Below are 17,921 nucleotides of genomic sequence, written 5' to 3' on the forward strand. Positions count from 1 at the left end.
ATTTCATTAATATATCAACGTGGTTCTATAACCTTCCCCTCCAAAACTGTTCATGTAAATTTGTAATATAGATTGAGCAGCCAAAGAGAAGAGGATTTGGTAGGGAAGTAACTCTCAACACCATCAAATTCCACAGAGATTAAATCATGACCCACCAGGGTGGAGATTCACCACATGTCACATCCTTCACACAGCACAGAGTGGGTGCTCAATCTTCACTGCACGCCGGAACTCGCGAAGAAACTCGCTAAGGACCTGGCCAAGCACCTTGGCAGTGCTGTTTGTTTCACGTGATGAACAAAATGAACTCTCAGTAGGTTTTGGACTTGGAGGAAGTTTCTTATTCTTCTGTCAAGTCTTTCATATATAAGTCTAGATCAGTGCAAAATGTCACATGTAAGAATTAAAACAGCAATTTCATTTTGCTTGATTAAACACAGCCAATCTGAAGTCATTTTGTTGCACTGACTGGCCTGGACAAAAGAGTTAAATTCCTAACATGGCCAAGATAACTCCAGAGTGTTAATGAGCCCTCAGCATGGAGTATCAAAGCTCATCCCTGGCTCCTTCTAGGTCTCCAAGAAACATCTCCTAAATGATTGCTCAAATAACAACTGAATTAAAGAAACAGAATTGAAACTTGCTGTTGGATTCAAACAGAAATATAAAATTGTGTTGTTTAATATGATCATTAAAAGCAGAGAAAAGGTCATGCAGACTAGCCTGAATTTACCGGAAAAAGAATTTTCCCAGAGGAATTCATACCTAAATTTGATACAAACTATCAGTGAAGTTTTCATTCAGACTTTTATCAAGTTGCAAACATCTTGTAGACCATGAAGGCTATGCAAAATATTAAGTATTCTTTGCTTCAGGAGACCAGGAACATTATGGGAGTGAACACTGAGTGAATTTCAGGAGGAAAAAAAAGTCACTCTAAAGAAAACTGTCTTTCTGAATGAAAGGGGAAAACTTCATTTAATACAAATGTTTTTTACTTGAAGGAAAAACACAAAGACATTTGTAAAGATTTTTATTTGCTGATTTATTTAGGAGAAATTTATTTAAAGTTTTGTTTATTCATGTATTATTCTAAAATACCCAGACCCCATCTAACCCAAGAACTTGGAAATAATACTTATTGGTCATACATGAGCCAATCAGCAATGACATGACACCAGTCATCTTGCAAACAACTAGGATTAATGGAATTTTGAGCACCTAAGGTCCATCAAACAAAAACATTGTGAAGCGATTTTTATCTAGTAGAAATGGAAAGATTTGTCTAGTAAACTAAAGATGCAAATTAATTACCTGTCCTTCCCACCTCCACCCCCCTCTCAGGAACAATTATCAGATTTTTTTTTTTTTTTTTTTAACGGTATTTTCGCAAGAACCTGAAACCTGGGAGGTGGAGCTCTGGCACCAGCTCCCTGTCTACATGGAGACCTTCCTTGTACCACCTTAGAGCCTGACTTAGGACTGAAGACAGGAGCTGTCTGACAGGAACTGAAGACTATAGTAAATATAGTTTGGGTTATATAATCTCTTGTAAAACATGTCCCACACCCCCCACCCCGAGGGGCACCTGGGTGGCTCAGCTGGTTAAGCATCCAACTTTGATTTCCGTTCAGGTGATGATCCCATGGTTTGTGAGACTGAGCCCCACATTGGGCTCTGTGCTGATAGTGTGGAGCCCGCTTGGGATTCTCTCTCTCTGCTCCTCCCGTGCTCATACACTTCCTCTCATTCTCTCAAAATAAACTTAAAAAAAAAAAAAAAACAGCATTTTTTTCTTCTACTAGGTCAATGGTAGACACTAAACTAAATGTGCTTTCTTCTAACAAAACAACCCTTCCCTCTCGAATGTGGGATAGACAAGTATCTCTTCAGCTATCAGCATTTCTAATCAGTCCTTTGTCCATCCCAAGCTGAAAGTAAAGATTGCAACCAACGCTAAAGTGTAGACAGAGTCTGCTTTCTTGATCTGCAGTGGGTGTTCTGTGGGAGGAGCAATAATGGGAAAATGGATGAAGACCTGTTTCCATTGTTGACAAGGCCCTTTATGGATTTCAAACTCATTAAGTTTGTGCAAATATACCTCCTTGCCTAATGGAACAACTCAACTGTTAAAGAAAGAAATTAAAATAATCTCATTCTCTTAATTTAATAATTTAATAATGTGAGGCACCTGGGTGGCTCAGTTGGTTGAGTGTCCGACTTCGGCTCAGGTCATGATCTCACAGTCTGTAAGTTCAAGCCCTGGGTCAGCCTCTGTGCTGACAGCTCAGAGCCTGGAATCTGCTTCAGATTCTGTCTCCATCTCTCTCTGCCCCTGCCCCACTCATACTCTGTCTCTCTCCTTCAAAAATAAATAAACATTTTTTAAAAATTTAATAATGGCTTTATTCTTCAAAACTTCCATCTAGGGGCGCCTGGATGGCTCAGTTGGTTAAACATCTGACTTCGGCTCAGGTCATGATCTCACAGTTCATGAGTTCGAGCCCTGCATCAGGCTCTGTGCTGACAGCTCAGAGCCTGGAGCCTGCTTCAAATTCTGTGTCTGCCTCTCTCTCTCTGCTCCCCCCCCACTCATGCTCTGTCTCTCTGTCTCTCTCCTTCAAAAATAAATAAACACATTTTTAAAAAATTAAAAAAAAAGATTTCCATCTAAAATATGTGTTTTAACTCTTCTTCTAAAACATTTCAGAATAGTTTGAATTTGCAGTTAAATGTAATTTTCTAGAGGTCCCTGAGTAGCTCCATTGGTTTAGTGCTGGACTCTTGATTTCAGCTCTGGTCACGATTCCAGTATTGTGAGATCGAGCTCCATGGCGGGCTCCATCCTCTCTCTCCCTCTGCCCCTGCCCTGCATGCTAGCATGCACTCTCTCTCCAAATAAAAACATATATGTATATATATATATAGATATAGATATAGATAGATAGATAGATAGATAGATAGATATACACACACATAATTTTCTAGAGGTCCGGGGTAATAAATGATACACAATTTTGCCAAATTAATAGTAAGTATTATTGCCCTCCCAAATGCATATTTTGGTGAATAACTGCCCAGCCAGAATTCAAATCCAAGTGACTCAACTTTTACCAAAAAGCAACTAGAGGAAAAGAAAGAGTAGTTTTAGCAGAAGTAATAGTAACTATAATGATGACAATACCTAAATTGGTTGGGCATTTTGTCTATGTCAGAACCACAACACATATTTTTTTTTAAAGTAAAGTTTGGAATAGAGTGTTATCTCTCTTCCCTATACCTCCAGCTTTTTTTGCCACCTGGATGACAGCTTTATCATTGTTCTTCCATTGTATGTTTCCTCATTAACCCCTTCACTGGGTGGTCAATGCCCAGAGAACAGGAAACAAGTTACTTATTTTTTGCTTCTCTACAGACTCGAGATCTGGGCAGTAAATATATACAACACATATTTCTCCAAAATGGATTAACTAACCGCTGTTCATCTATTTGGAAGACTCCAAATAGAGTTATCTCATAGGATATTCTTAGAAGCAAAGTTACAAAGTCCCATTTCCTATTCCAGGAATCCTAATGGATCAAAACAGTATTAAGTAACTTGGATGCACATACAATTGCTAAATACTCTAAGTTTTGCATATGAGTTGTGGTAAATTCTGCCTAATAGTTTCACAAAAATCAAATCCAGTTGTTTCCACCAAATGCATAACTGCTTTTGGAACCCAAACAGCATGAACAGGGAGAAGGGTGGAAGATAAGTCACGTGCTTCAGGAAATACACTCTGCGTATGATACAGAGAGGACTTCTTACTCCCACCACTCCAATATTTTTGAAGTTCTAGAGATTTTAGTGTGACTTTTTAAAGTTTATTTTTATTTACTTTGAGAGACAGAGAGAGCACACAGGTGCACGCACACATGCCCATGCAAGGGAGAGGGAAAGGGAAAGAGAATCCCAAGCAGGCTCCACGCTATTAGTGCTGAGCCCAATATGGGGCTTGATCTCACCAACTTCAAGGTCATGACCTGGGCGGAAATGAAGAGCCAGACCCTCAACTGACTGAGCCAACCAAATGCCCCTTAGTGTGATTTTTTAAAGTAGAAATTGAATTGCATTCTGAAAATCTGTCCTGAGGTCATATTTGAGCATAAAAAAAAATAAGACTGAACATGCAAAAAAGACCCCATTTTTTCCTTAAGGTTCAATATACAGACACTTAATTCCACTACCACTGATTCCACTGGTGACTCTCATCATTATCATTATCTACCAATATGGCAGCTAGATACCCACAGCCAAGGCAAGAAAAGATCCTAACTAACCAATCTTTATTCCTCTAATGATCAAAGTAACAACTTCTATAACATCTTTCACAGAGAAGTAAAATAAAGAAGCTTTAAGGTGTACTGTCTTGATTTTCTGAAGAGACAAGCATTTGTTTTTAAGCAGAACAGATCCACTTATCTTAAAATCTTAACTAAAAAAAGGGGGGGGGGGCAAAAGAAGTATCAAATGAGAGACTCTTAATTACAGTATCATTCAGCATCCTTAATGACATGGAGTTCCATCCACCATGATCACTAGGTTCACTAGGAAGTAGGCTTTGAAGGCAATAAACAGCATTGTATTACATATAATTGTATAAAGACCTAGGAAGGCTTCCTGAAGCCAGATTGGGTTAAGGAAAGAAAAGAATTTTCCCCAGAACTGTGGGAAAAACTAGCAAGAATCAACAAGGGAAATAAAAATTCTTTGCTGTGTATTGTTCACAAAATATTCCAAAAATGAATACAACATAGGGCTTTTTTTTTTTTTTTTTTTTTAACTCCTGGAAGAAAGGTTAAGGAACGTTCTTATACCATCTGCCTCACTGCAGAATCCCAGATTGGCTCACATTCTGAAGAGAGGTACTAATATGCAGCACCAGAAATGAATGGGTGGGTATGGATTTTATTTTTATTTTATTTCTTGAAGAGGGATGGAGAGAGGCATAAAATTAAATTTATGACATCTGCAGAATGAAATCATCACATAGGACACTGTAGCCTGATGATTCCATCTTAGATGTAAGAAACCCCAAGTTTTATAGCCACGTATGTCCATACACACCCAGAAAAATAGATCTTCAATAATGTATGTCCACACATACCCATGGATTTCTCTGAACAGATTCCAAAGTAAAAGTCTGAATAGGAACCGAAGAAATGCAACCCACATATTTAAATCCAGCATTTTAAATAAAAACCACTTTACCTCAAATCTTAAAGTCAATACAACTTGTACTTATCAATGAGGTTAACTAATGACAGCAGAGGGCTTTCCTACAAACATGTAAAGTTTGAGTCCATAAGCACAAGGAAAACAATAGTACACTGTTTGCTTCCAGAGATTAATATTATGTTATGTTTATTAAGTTGGACATGAAAAATTAATAGATCAATCATGCTCTGATTATCTTAACTAAGTTACTGAGAACCTGGTCAACTATTTAGAGCCCGCTGAGAATGAACCCCTAGCTGGTGGTTTGGTTTTATCAAAGGCATCTACAACACTGCCACAGCCATGGACAACAATTCTAAAACAATAGCCAAAAAGGCAAGTAAGAGACTATATAAGAAGAACCAAGACAAATTTGTTACTACCAATAAAACAAAAACGCCAAGCACAGGTACTTTTGATGATGAAATAGAAAGCAGCATCATTTTCATGTATTAGAGAGCATGTTCCTTACTTGCTTTCTGCTATAGACAGTACCCAAGTCATCTGTTTATAGGTATTGTTACTTCGTATAAAATTACAACAAGAAAACCTACTCATAAATCCATCGATGAAAGGTTTCCTTAATGTAAAACAAACTGAAAAATCCTTCCAAAACTGGAGCTACACATAACTTTTGGTTGTCCAGTGTCTGGAACAGAATAGGGATTTTCAGTGAAGGAAACTTGAATGAAGGAATATACAGTCAAAGACATAAATAGCACCCTTTCTCAAATTATTGAAATCAGTGGCATCCATTCAACAATGACATATTGAGCATGTGTCATGTGCAGACATTGTTAGGCAGTAGAATGAAAAGTTATTCCAACAGGTGACGATGAAAAGAACGATATTAGTGTTTTGTTTTTTTAACGTTTTTTCATTTTTGAGACAGAGAGAGACAGAGCATGAATGGGGGAAGGTCACAGAGAGAGGGAGACACAGAATCTGAAACAGGCTCCAGGCTCTGAGCTGTCAGCACAGAGCCCGACGCGGGGCTTAAACTCATGGACCGTGAGATCATGACCTGAGCCAAAGTCGGACGCCCAACGGACTGAGCCACCCAGGCGCCCCAAGTTTTTTTTTTTAATCAAGGCTTTATCAGTATGTTTTTGAATACTCAGATTAAAGGTGTAGTATGGGTTAACCACGCAGATTTTGCAAACCATTTAGATGAGTGGTCTCACGTAAGTGAAATCTTACCGTTAAATGAGTTTTTCAGTATTCAGTTGGATGCCAAAACATTCAAATGAAGCATACAGTACTAAGCATGTGAATGTTGAGAAATAGATTCAACTGAAAATTCGGCTTTTGTTTTAAATGCCTATCATCCAGTAAGTGGCCTCTAAGAAGCCAGTCCTTAAGAATCAATGTGTTCATATCATGTTTGGGGAAATAATAAAACACACAGCAAGGTAGGATGTTTTCAATATTCTGTTCTGAAACTTGGTCACTGAAGAGCATCAGAATAAAACTAGCAGATGACCCTGAACACTTAAAAAAATACTTATATAGGTATATAGGTAAAGGTATATGGAATAGCAAACAAATAAAACAGAAGGGAAGACAGAAACTAGGCTAAGTAGAGAAGCCACCAAAGAAAAATGAGAGAAAGCCCATTTGAAAAGTGGACTGAAAGAAGAAGAAACGGCCATAAATGAGGGCCCAGGTCTGGCCAAAAGAGCCAAGAAAAGCAATGACAACTTCAGCAAGGAAGCATGAGAAGACAACAGAAGGTGGGCCATGTAGAACGGAGACTAGGCACTCCCACTCCGCAAAGGGGAGCCGGCTTCCAGTGGAAAGCAAGAACTTTAAAATTCTTCAGGTGCATATGTCCAAAACCCAAAAATATATGAGAATATGAGATGGAAAACTCTAGAGTATTCTGTCGTTTCAACCTTGTTTCCACTCCCAGCCTCCATGCTCTTTTACAGACTCTAAGTCCAGTGATAATGCTTAGAGACTTTGGAATCCAAAGGACTTTGCTGACGATGTGCTGAAGAGGCCGAGGATTCTGCAAACTGAATCCCAGGAGATACCAGAGTTTTACTCGGGTCTCCAAGGCCACATCACACCCTTGAAGATTAAAATGCTTTAAGGTGAATGACATTCCCCAATCAAGGCATGATGTGGAAACGAGAGGCAAGGGAGAAAAGTGAAAAAATCCTAATAAATAATGTGGCCTCTCAGCATTAACACAGAGCAGCCAAGTAGGAACTCTGTAGTAAAGCAAAATATTAAGAAAATGCATATGCTGTTCTGCACTAAAACACTTCATATCAAGCGTCAGTGCAACTAAAAGAAAAAAAGGGTTTAATAGTACAAAGGGAAAAAGCAACGATAAGAAAGCATATAAAACTATTATTATCCTGTCCATCCCTTAAACAAAGGAGCACAAACACAAATACTTGTGACTTCCTGGGGAGATAATTATTATTAAGGCTCAGTGAGGAAAGAGGTGACTGAGGTTTTGCAAGAGTGCAAAAGTATCAAGTCAGAGGTCACATACGCACTTACTTGATATGCCAGGCCCCGCCAACGTTCGGAACGCTCCTAAAATCTGACGATCCTCCCTCATTCAAAGATGAATGTTTTCTGTACTTGCGACTAGATAAATCTTATTACCAGTCCTAAGAGTCCCCTAAACGCTTTTGCAGGCAGTTCTGCATGAATACTTGAGAGTCTCAATAGGTTGGACCTTTTTACTCCCGAAATCTGGGCACTGTTTCCACTTATAAAGACTTACAGGACCCCATGAGAGTACTTTTAAGGCCCTTTAAGATCCCGTCTTTGAACACGTTGCTCCATCGTCTGGATATACGTGTTGGAAAGTTCTCCGCTGGAAGGGTATTGTGAGGCGATGGGCTAGGTGACTGCCGAAGCATCAAGAACGGCATTTTGAGTTCAAAGCTGAAGACTCCAGGCAGTAGGCTTTAAGAGTATAGCCCGTCCCTGACGGGCTTACAACGGCACCCCTTTACTTTCAAACACACACCGCGACGGGCCATTTTACCTGTCCTACCCGTCCCGGTCAGGTCTAGGACGTGAAAGGCTTCCAGGGCTCCAGGCGCTGTTCTATATTTAAATCAAAACTCTCTGGAAGGCGACTTCGGGGACCCCTCAGTGTGCCCTCCCGGAGACGGGTGCCCAGGGCCCCTCTCCTCCCCGCCCCGGACAAGAGTGCCTCAAGGGCCCCCGCAGGGTCTCCGTGCCGGCCGTCCCCAGCCCCCGCGACCCGCGCAGTCCCCGCGGACCCCGACGCCTCGCGGCACACGCGACCGCGCGGGGTTGGCCAGGGCGAGGCGCAGCCCCCAGGGACGAGGGTCTGCGGCGGCAGCCCCCTCCCGCGGCCCCGGGGCTCTCCATCTCCGAGTCCCGGCGGCGCGGCCTCGGGGCCCTCGGCGCCCCAGCCCGGCCCTTCCCGTCCGGCCCCGGAACCCAGGCCGCCCCTCGCCTGCGGTCCCTCCGCGCGACCGGACCCTTGGCAACTTACTGGGGCGGTGCTAGGGTCGCGCCGAGGGGGCGGTGGTGGGCGAGCGGCTCCGGGAGGCTGAAAGAGCGGCCGCCGCCTCGCTGGTCCGCGCGGAGAGGAGCGCCCCGGGCCGCTGCGCTGCAGAAGGCGGGCTGGGCACGTGGGCGCCCCTCTGTGTAGCCGTGCGGGGGGCGGGGCGCGGGGCAGGGCGGGGCCGCCTCCTCCCTCCCCCGCGCCGGCCGCCCCCCGTCCCGGCCGCGCGGGCCAATCCCCGGGGTAGGCGGCGTCCGGCCGCAGCGCCGCGGGGGCGCTCTGCAGCCCCGAGCGCGGGCACAGCGGCCGTGCGCTCCCTCGGGCTCCGCCCGCCGGGCGCGGGGCGTGCGGCCGGCTCCAGGGGCGTCGGGTCTGGGAAGCAAGGTTTGGCTCCAGGGAAGAGTGAATTCCTGCCTCCCTCGGGGGACCCAACCTCCGGGGCGTTGCCAAAGCTCTAAGGGGAATTCTTCCAAGTGGGGTTTTTGTCCCCCTGTTTACTTGTCCTGCAGAGAAGAATTTGTAAATAAGAGTAATCATAACATGCTAATGATAATGATAAATAGAAGCCCAGACGGGTATGCTTTGTCCAACAGTACTACTTCACCAGTAAAAAGCATGAAAGTTTCTAAAAATGTGCAGCTGCTATTCTGAAAATTCCAGTAATGTGAATAGGCTGTCATGACACTTTGAGGGTGGGCAATAAGAAAATGATACTTGCTTTTTCCAAAAAAGAGCAGAAGTTACACAATCAAGGTTTCTCATACTGCGCTATTGTTTATTTTAGGAGTCTCTGATAAGATTGAAGTCACAATGTGAAACTGTTGATTTGAACCCAAAAGGGGACAAAACATGGGCCTGAAGTCAGCAGTGAGTATATGTTATTATTTCCGTTTGATAGCAAGATCCACCGTATTTTGTTTGACGTGATGGTAAACATCCTTTTTATTCACCTAGTAATACTATTAACTTTGGCGAAGTGCCAGGTTCATATTGATGCATTACACATATTTTTAATGTGATGTTCTAAATCATTCTTAACTTCTTTAAGACCGCCGTGTGTTACCAACAGAATCTCATTAAAGATTTGGGACTTCACTCCAAAAAATGCTACATGCACAAAAGCTCAGTGACTATTTCCATTGTTGAGCAACTCAGGAAGCCAGGCAACAGAGCCCATTGAAGAGCTAGAAGGTCCAAAGTGAACCATGGCTGCAAGGATATTTGTTTTCTGTTCTGTTAAATGTCCTAAGTAAGAGTTTTTATCAATATAAACTTAGTTTTACAGTATAAAACAGATTTCTCAGGCAAATAATCATTAGTGATATAGAAGGAAGTGATACGTGGTGAATCTGACACAAATGTACTCATCCCAGGAGGGTTGGGAGGCATTGCACCAAGGGGTGAAGAAGACTTAAGAGAGTGTGTCTAATTTCTAAGGGAAAGGGATCTGATATAAAATTTTCTGCCCCGTTTTCTTAAAAACAATAAACAAGGTTGCTATTTTAAATTTAAGAGATTATTTTCCTACACATTTTTATCTAAACACCCTGAAGGGACAGTCTGTGATGAGGTTGCATGACAATGATTTGAGGTAAACTAATCTACCTGACATTTAAAAACTGTCAATTTAGTCAGAATACCAATCTTTGAGTTTATCTAGTAATCTGACTATCTGATTTTGGTGCTTCCTGAAACACGAACACATTGTGTGCACATGTATGAATAACAAGCTGTTTCATCTCTAAGCAAAAATGAGCAAGTCATTTCTAAGAAGCACAATGTTTGATATAACTCTCTTGACGCACTAGAGTTCGACTTAGGTATTCCTTTTCCTGTCTGAAGTTATTGATTAACTATTTATCTCACATCTCATTTTTGGTTACTTCTCAACTTTTAAAATGTGTTCAGATGAAGAAAGAATAGAACACTCACAGATCTATTATTTTGAGTCTTTAAGATGGACTATGAGAGACAAGGGAAACAGAAGAGTTAGAAACAAAACATTTGAAATGGGTGAAGCTACTTTGACTTCATCTGCGTTTCCATTTGCACTACTCTGTTCCTGCTACCCAGAATGGAATTTGTGTCGTCTTCCCCCTTGAATACTGTTTTCACCCACCTCCTTCTACCTCGTCCTGTCTGGAGTCCACACTTTTCACTTTCATCCGTCTACCTTCCTCCTTAGGAATGAAACAGAAAATCCAGCTTAGTCATTTTCAGCAGCAGGAGTGATCTAGGTTGTTGTCTTCCAAAGATTTCAGAAACATTTGTGCATATCGGAACTGCTAAGTTTTATGAAATTGCAGGGGATTTCAAGGGACTTTCGTGGCTCAATAAGTTCCACACCCTTTACTCCTACACTCGCCAAATACAACCAAAGTAAATTTCATGTCCGTGAGTGAGAGACTTACTTGCAACTACCAAGACCTGAGTTGATTCTTGTAAGTTCTAATTTGACTCCATTATCTGGAAGCTAGTTGAACTAAGACAAAAAGCTAAGATCCCCATTTTTTTTGTTTTTTTTAAATCTTTGGATACTGGACACTGTTATAATTGAATTGGCTTGAAAGACAAAAAGGATTGGATCTGAGTTTCGGGCCGCTAGGGTTTCCAGGACTTTTCGAGCTAGTGTTGTTCTCCATTCCCCTTTCAAAAACGTGTCAAAACTTAAAGGCAATTTTCCACTGGATACGTTCCATGTTTGCCCATCCCTGAAGATAAGCAATAAAATATTGAAAAAATGGTTGGAAAAACCCCACAGTAAATCCTTAAAAATTATCTTTTAAATTTGTATTTTTCTGCTTGTCTTTTAACTAAGACCAAATAATGGTTTCGCAACGGTTTTTCAGTCCTGTGCTACTCTCCCTACGAATTTCCCTGCATCCTGTCCCTTGGCTTGTTTCTGGGGTTTCTTTACATTGGCCATTAATCAAGAATCACCCAGAGCTCCACCCGCTCTGTGCTGGTCTCTGTTTCCTTCTGCCAGGATTCCTGCTGGGACTGTATCTGCTGGAAAAAGTCAGCTTTCTCAATCCAAACGTCTTCAGTCGGCCTATTGGTCTAAGGATTGAAAACCAGGAGTTTGGAAGAGAGCTCAGCTAATGTAAATCCTCTTTGTTCCTTCAGCCTTGAACAAGATTCTAACTGCTTCAGAGATGGCTTCCTAAGAACGTCCAATGGACTTTTCTCTGTTCTTATTCTGTCTCAAATTCTCTCCTGCTTGCTGTCCCTGTTTTGAAATGGTCTCCTCCACCCTCTTGACTTCTGTGATCTCTTCATTTTTTTCCTACCATTCTTATGACTTTTTGTCCTGCTTGCTAATTATGGAACTCTTAAGACTAAATTTTTGAATCATTCTTGTCTCTATCTGCCTTCACAATCGTAAGATCCTAAGTCGCAACCAACTTAATGGCCTTGATCTGAAAAGCTACTTTACTAAGCCTCATCTTTCATCCTTGCTCCAAACTGTGTCTCTGGTGAGATGAATTTCCCAGCGCCTGAAATTATATGGTTGAAAACAAATCCCTCTCTTTCTTACACTCGTCTCCCTCTCTGACTTCCATCTTACCATTCTCCTGGTACTCTAGGCTTAATACCTTGAGTTATTATTTACTTGTTTCTCTCCTTTATTTATTTTTGTTCTGTCATCCACAAAGTTCTGCTACTATTCCTCTGTTTGTTTATTCTTTATAACGGAAACACTCCTTTCTTTTGACTTCTATGAATTTGTATCCTTAATCTCTATCTTCATCATGTTAAGAAATACTATTGTAGTCTTTTTAAAAACTTTTTATTGATGATAAAAACAAACTAAACTCTTCTGTCATGGAAGTCTCCATCAACTGCTTCAATACATTTCCTCAAATTATCATTCAGACCTGTGCTGTCTGATATGGTAGCCATTGGCCACATGTAGCTCTTGAGCACTTGATTTGTGACTAGTCCAAATTGAGATGTGCTGAAGAGTGAACTACATACTGAATTTCAAAGACTTAGGACAATCAAAATCATGTAAAACTGTCTCATTAAGAGTTTTTTCCCATTGATTACATGTTGAAATAATGTTTGGGAGATCCTGGGCTAAGTAATGTATATTATTAGAATTATTTTTACCTGCTTCTTTTGATTTTTTTTTTTTTTGTCAACGTGACTGCTAGAAAATTTTAAATTACAAACGTGGCTCATCTTATGTTTCTATTGGACAGTGCTCTTTTAGATAATCGGCGAGCCAATTCTGGGCTGGACACTGTGAAACAGATCAGAGGCAATTTTTAATAAGGAAAGAAAAGTTCAGACAGCCCACCTTTCACAACCCAGCTGAAGAGATAAGACATTGATACAACCAGAAGGCAGACACCAAAAGAGGCAAGAGGATTCCCCTTGTGGGAGCTTAGAGGAGAGAATTGGTCAGAAATACCTTTTCCGAAGAAGCAGAATTTCAAAAGATCCTTTCAGGGTAAATAGTATTTCTTTTCTGCAGCTGTACAAGCAAGAGGAAGGCATTCGGAGATAGAGAAGGTAGAAAGCACCGAGTAGGCCTGGGGTAAAATTCATCTACCGATTTGTCTGGCATGAGCACTGTGCCCTGAAAGGGACTCAGGTCCACACAATCTCCTGTGCCTCGATGCACTCAATCACCTCCAGAATAACTTCTGCCTGCTTTCCATCAACTTCTGTCCTACTGCTTCCCTCCAGACTGTACCATACTCCGGACTTGAAGCTAGAAACTAAAAGTATCTGCACATTGCCAGCCAGATCTTTACCCTGCTTCTGACCAAGCTTCTGGAACGTGTGCTTCAAATGCATGCTCCTGGACAATGGCACAGCATGGTGTTTTCACTGAGGAAACATTCTCCTCAACCAGGTAATCCTTTGAATGGAGAGTCCCACCCATGTAAAGAACAGAGCTCAGTGTTTATTTAAATTGCCACCTACCTAGGTTAACCAACCATTCTGATTTGCCTGGGATTTTTCCAGTTTCAGCACTAAAAGTCCTAGGCCTCAGGAAACCCTCCAGTTCCAGAGAAACTGAGATGGTCGGTCCACCTCACCTACTCTGCCATATTCCAGGCTCTGACTTTGTTTCTCATTTCTAGTCCCTGGCCTCCTGCTAATTTGCTTTCTCTGGCCACACCAGTGCTGACTTGACAACATTTTTTCTTAACCTCAGTTTTGTGATTTCTGTGGGGGAGAGAGAGGGTCACCATTCTTCCTATTAAATTCATTCATCTTCCATTTTAAAAACATGTCACTGCATAGTGTAAGGAGGAAAGGCGTTATATACTCAATCAAATCAGGGGAGATATTTCAGTTCCAAAAAGTGGGAACAGAAGTCCTACATGCAGCAAGACTCATCTCGTCATTGGAACCTAATTATCTATGTCAGTTCCATGTCCTCCTGGGACCACTTCCTGCACCTCTGAAGCCATGCTTCTCATGTAAGTCCTTTTCTTGTTCTCAAGGGCTATCAGCTAAGGGACAGCATCAGAATGAAGTGAAAAACCCCTAGATAAGAAATTCAGAAAAGCAGGTTCAGTTCTAAGTTGTGGCAGCGAAAGGGTTACATGGTTCAGAAACTTCTAAGTCCAAAGGAATGAAGCCACGATGATGAAAAGGGTAGGCTGTGGGTTTGAACTTTTAAGATACTGAACTGACCACCCATGTCACAGATTCATAAAACTAGCTGTATTAGAAATAGCCACCCCAGGGGCGCCTGGGCAGCTCAGTCGGTTAAGTGTCCAGCTTCGGCTCAGGTCATGATCTCATGGTTTGTGAGTTCGAGTCCTGAGTCGGGCTCTGAACTGACAGCTCAGAGCCTGGAGCCTACTTCAGACTGTGTCTTCTCCTCTCTCTCCCCCTCCCCTGCTCATGCTCTGTGTCTCTCTGTCTCTCAATAATAAATAAACGTTAAAAAAATGTTTTTAAATAAAATAAACACTAAGAAAAAATTTAGAATCACCTACCCCAAAGTTCTAGCATCAGTCTGAAAAAATATCTAAATTCCAATTTCTACTTAGCAACAACTTCTTGCACAGGGCTGTGAATTCGAAGTTGCAAAACTTAAGTCTCAAAATATTCATGTGGAAAATGTTACTGTCTAGCACCTTCCAGGGCTTCTTGGTAGCCTTGTCAAAAAATTAAATTCTTTGAGGGGTGCCTGGGTAGCTCAGTCGGCGAAGGGTCCTACTCTTGATTTCAGCTCAGGTCAAGATCTCACAGTTTGTGAGATCCAGCCCCGAGTCTGCCTCCGTGCTGGCACGGAGCCTGCTTGGGATTCTCTCTCCCTCTGCTCTCTCTCTTTCTCTCTATTTCTCTCAATAAATAAATAAGCCTAAAAAAAAATTTAAATTCTTTGAGATCAAACAATGCAAAGTAAATGAGCCTCTGGTGGTGGAGGGAAGGATGGACAGTCGGCTCCCTGCGAAGCATGACTTTGATGTGTTTGTCTGGCTTAGACTCGCAAGATCCACTCCTTAAAAAGCTCCATGAGTTGGTAATGTGTCCTGAGACCTCAGGGGCTACGTGCCTCAGAGAGATATTTCAAAAGATCCCACCCATTTTGCTTTTATATTTGGATTGGCATGAATTGATGCCTCTTGGCTCATTAGTCTTTTTTCCCCCTTTTGTGTCCCAGACAGGGAGGCAAAGTCTGCTTTAACGATGAGCAGTCTGGTCCACCACACTTCTTCATAACAAGTCAATGCTGGCTCACTCGGGGAGGGCCAGAACACCTGGGATTCTCCCTTAATTATACGGGAGAGTCGGAGCTGCTGGCTCTCAGTGGCTTGTCCCCTAATCTCAACTATCAAATCAGACCACACTGTGCAGAGCAACCGTGCATTTTTTTCCAGATGCTTAAGAGGAAACCTGACCTTTTGTGATTTTGCATGGAACTGGAGGGAGAATTCCCTCTCTCTCTCTCTTTTTTTTTTTTTTTTTTGGTTTATTTTGAGAAAGAGAGTGTGTGAGCGTGCACGTGAGCGGGAGAGGGGCAGAGAGAGAGTGAGGGAGAGAGAGAGAATCCCAAGCACATTCCACACTGTCAGTGCAGAGGCCAATGCAGGGCTTGACCTCATGAACCGTGAGATCATGACCTGAGCCAAAATCAAGAGCCTGATGCTTAACTGACTGAGCCACCCAGGTGCCCCAAGAGAACTCTTATATAACCAGGCTAAACCTGAGTAGGATTCTGGCCTAATCTGGAAAGCACTCCGGTTCTTCTTAGGTTAATTTTTATCCTTCCCCAAATTTAGTTCTGTGGCAAAAGATCATGAAATAAAAAGATACAATTGAAGGGCGCCTGGATGGCTCAGTTGGTTAAGCATCCAACTTCGGCTCAGGTCATGATCTCACGGTTTGTCGGTTCGAGCCCCACGTCAGGCTCTGTGCTGACATCTTGGAGCCTGGAGCCTGTTTCAAATTCTGTGTCCCCCTCTCTCTCTGCCCCTCCCTGCTTGCGCTCTCTCTCTCTCTGTCTCTCTCTCTCAAAAAATAAATAAACATTAAAAAAATTTTTAAAAAAGGATACAATTGCATACAGAGGTACAGTGAAAAGTATAAATCAATCCTATTGGTTGCTGACTTAACTAAATGTATAATTTTGAACAAAAAGTTCTCAACTGCATTTTTTCAGTTTCTTTTTTCTGAGCAATGGGAATCATAATACTTTAACTCCTTGAAAAGATTGTGAGGAAATACACAGGCACGCAAAAACTGCGAACAAGTTAAGGCACTGAGGTTTTACTCTTGCATCATTTGCATATCCCCATCAGTTTAAACTTCAGTTCCAGAAACGATTTAAAATTAAAAACCTACTAGGGCCACCTGGGTGGCTCAGTTGGCTAAGCGTCCCGCTTCGGCTCAGGTCATGATCTCAGGGTTCATGGGTTCCAACACCACATCAGGCTCTGTGCTGACAGCTCGGAGCCTGGAGCCTGTTTCGGATTCTGTGTCTCCCCCGCTCTCTGCCCCTCCCCCGCTTATGCTCTGCCTCTCTCTCTTTCTCTCTCTCAAAAAACTAAACATTTCAAAAAATCTACCTCATAATTCTTAGGTTATACATGTAAAGCATGTAATGTAGCATTATCTTTAACATTACATGGAGACAAATAAAATAGGGTTTTAGAAACTGACCTTTTAAACCAAATTAATCTGTCCAAATAAGCCCTTCAGCAATGGTTCCATCTTTGGCAACATTTTCCATTGTCAGCAGCAGTGACTGCACAGAGTGACCCATGACTCCATGGACTGGCCAAAAGGACTTCCGCATGATGGTCATGCTTCACCCCCTTCTTCTTTTTTTAAATTGAAGTATAACTGTATATTTATACTGAAGTATAATACAATTAAACTGAAGTATAATTGTATTAGTTTCATGTGTATGACATAGCAATTCAACATTTGTCTCCACTACAAAATGCTCACCACAATAAGTCTAGTTACCATCTGCCACCATACAAAGTTACAAAATTCTTTTTCTTGTGAAGGGCAGTCTTGAGATTGACCTTCTCGGCATCTTTCAAGTTTACAATACAGTATTATTACTGACTCTTTGCACCGTCTGTGTGTTACATCCCCATGACTGATGTATTTTGTAAGTGGACGTTTGTACCTCTTGATCCCCGCTGCTTCCCCTTCTCCTGGCCCTGTGTAGACTTCTTACTAGTCTTCTCACAATGTGGAGCACCTTAGTGAAAAAGTAGCTAGCAGAAGAAAAATAGGAGAGGAGAAAAAAATCTTGAAATGACAACATTTTAATTTTAAGCTCTCAGGTATATCAGAGCCTCTGCTGGTATGTAATAATTTCTGAAAGGATACAAAGAGATGTCTGTATTTTGTTAATATGTGCGTGTAAGTATGGCTCTCGAAAAAATCTACGGGGCCCCCAGTTCTATGGCAGGAGCTGCCATCTCAGCCTTCCAGGGAGGCCACGCAGTTAACACCAAAATGTGAATCCAGACAGGCATCGGACCATAATGAGGTTGGGGAGGAAGACAAGGGAACTAATAAAGCATTCCAATACAAAAATTTAAGAACACTGAGCCAGATAGCAAGACACAAATATAGCCTGAATCATACCTCAGGGCTGTAAATTTTCAACGTCTGCTCTAAGGTTTACTTATATAATCAAGAAGACAATTGAAATTGTTTACCAAAATT

The 17,921-nt window shown here is 41.8% G+C and overlaps 1 protein-coding gene and 1 long non-coding RNA gene across 3 annotated transcripts in view; one reads left to right on the forward strand and one right to left on the reverse strand.

Moving 5' to 3' along the window:
• SLC7A2 (solute carrier family 7 member 2) overlaps window positions 1–8,902 on the reverse strand; it is a 75,748-nt gene extending 66,846 nt beyond the window's left edge. The window contains exon 1 of one of the 2 annotated variants that reach the window (XM_043560056.1): window positions 8,751–8,902. The gene's annotated coding sequence lies outside the window, so the exon portion shown is untranslated. The remainder of the gene's footprint in view (window positions 1–8,750) is intronic. The other variant, XM_043560063.1, reaches the window with a different exon arrangement.
• Window positions 8,903–9,060: 158 nt separating this feature from the next.
• Window positions 9,061–14,262, forward strand: LOC122467568. Its single transcript, XR_006293018.1, has 3 exons — window positions 9,061–9,146; window positions 9,547–9,629; window positions 13,458–14,262. It is a non-coding gene; the product is annotated as an uncharacterized LOC122467568 (long non-coding RNA).
• The last annotated feature ends 3,659 nt before the right edge of the window (window positions 14,263–17,921 follow it).

Source organism: Prionailurus bengalensis, chromosome B1 (assembly GCF_016509475.1).
Source record: "Prionailurus bengalensis isolate Pbe53 chromosome B1, Fcat_Pben_1.1_paternal_pri, whole genome shotgun sequence".
Lineage (NCBI taxonomy): Eukaryota > Metazoa > Chordata > Mammalia > Carnivora > Felidae > Prionailurus > Prionailurus bengalensis.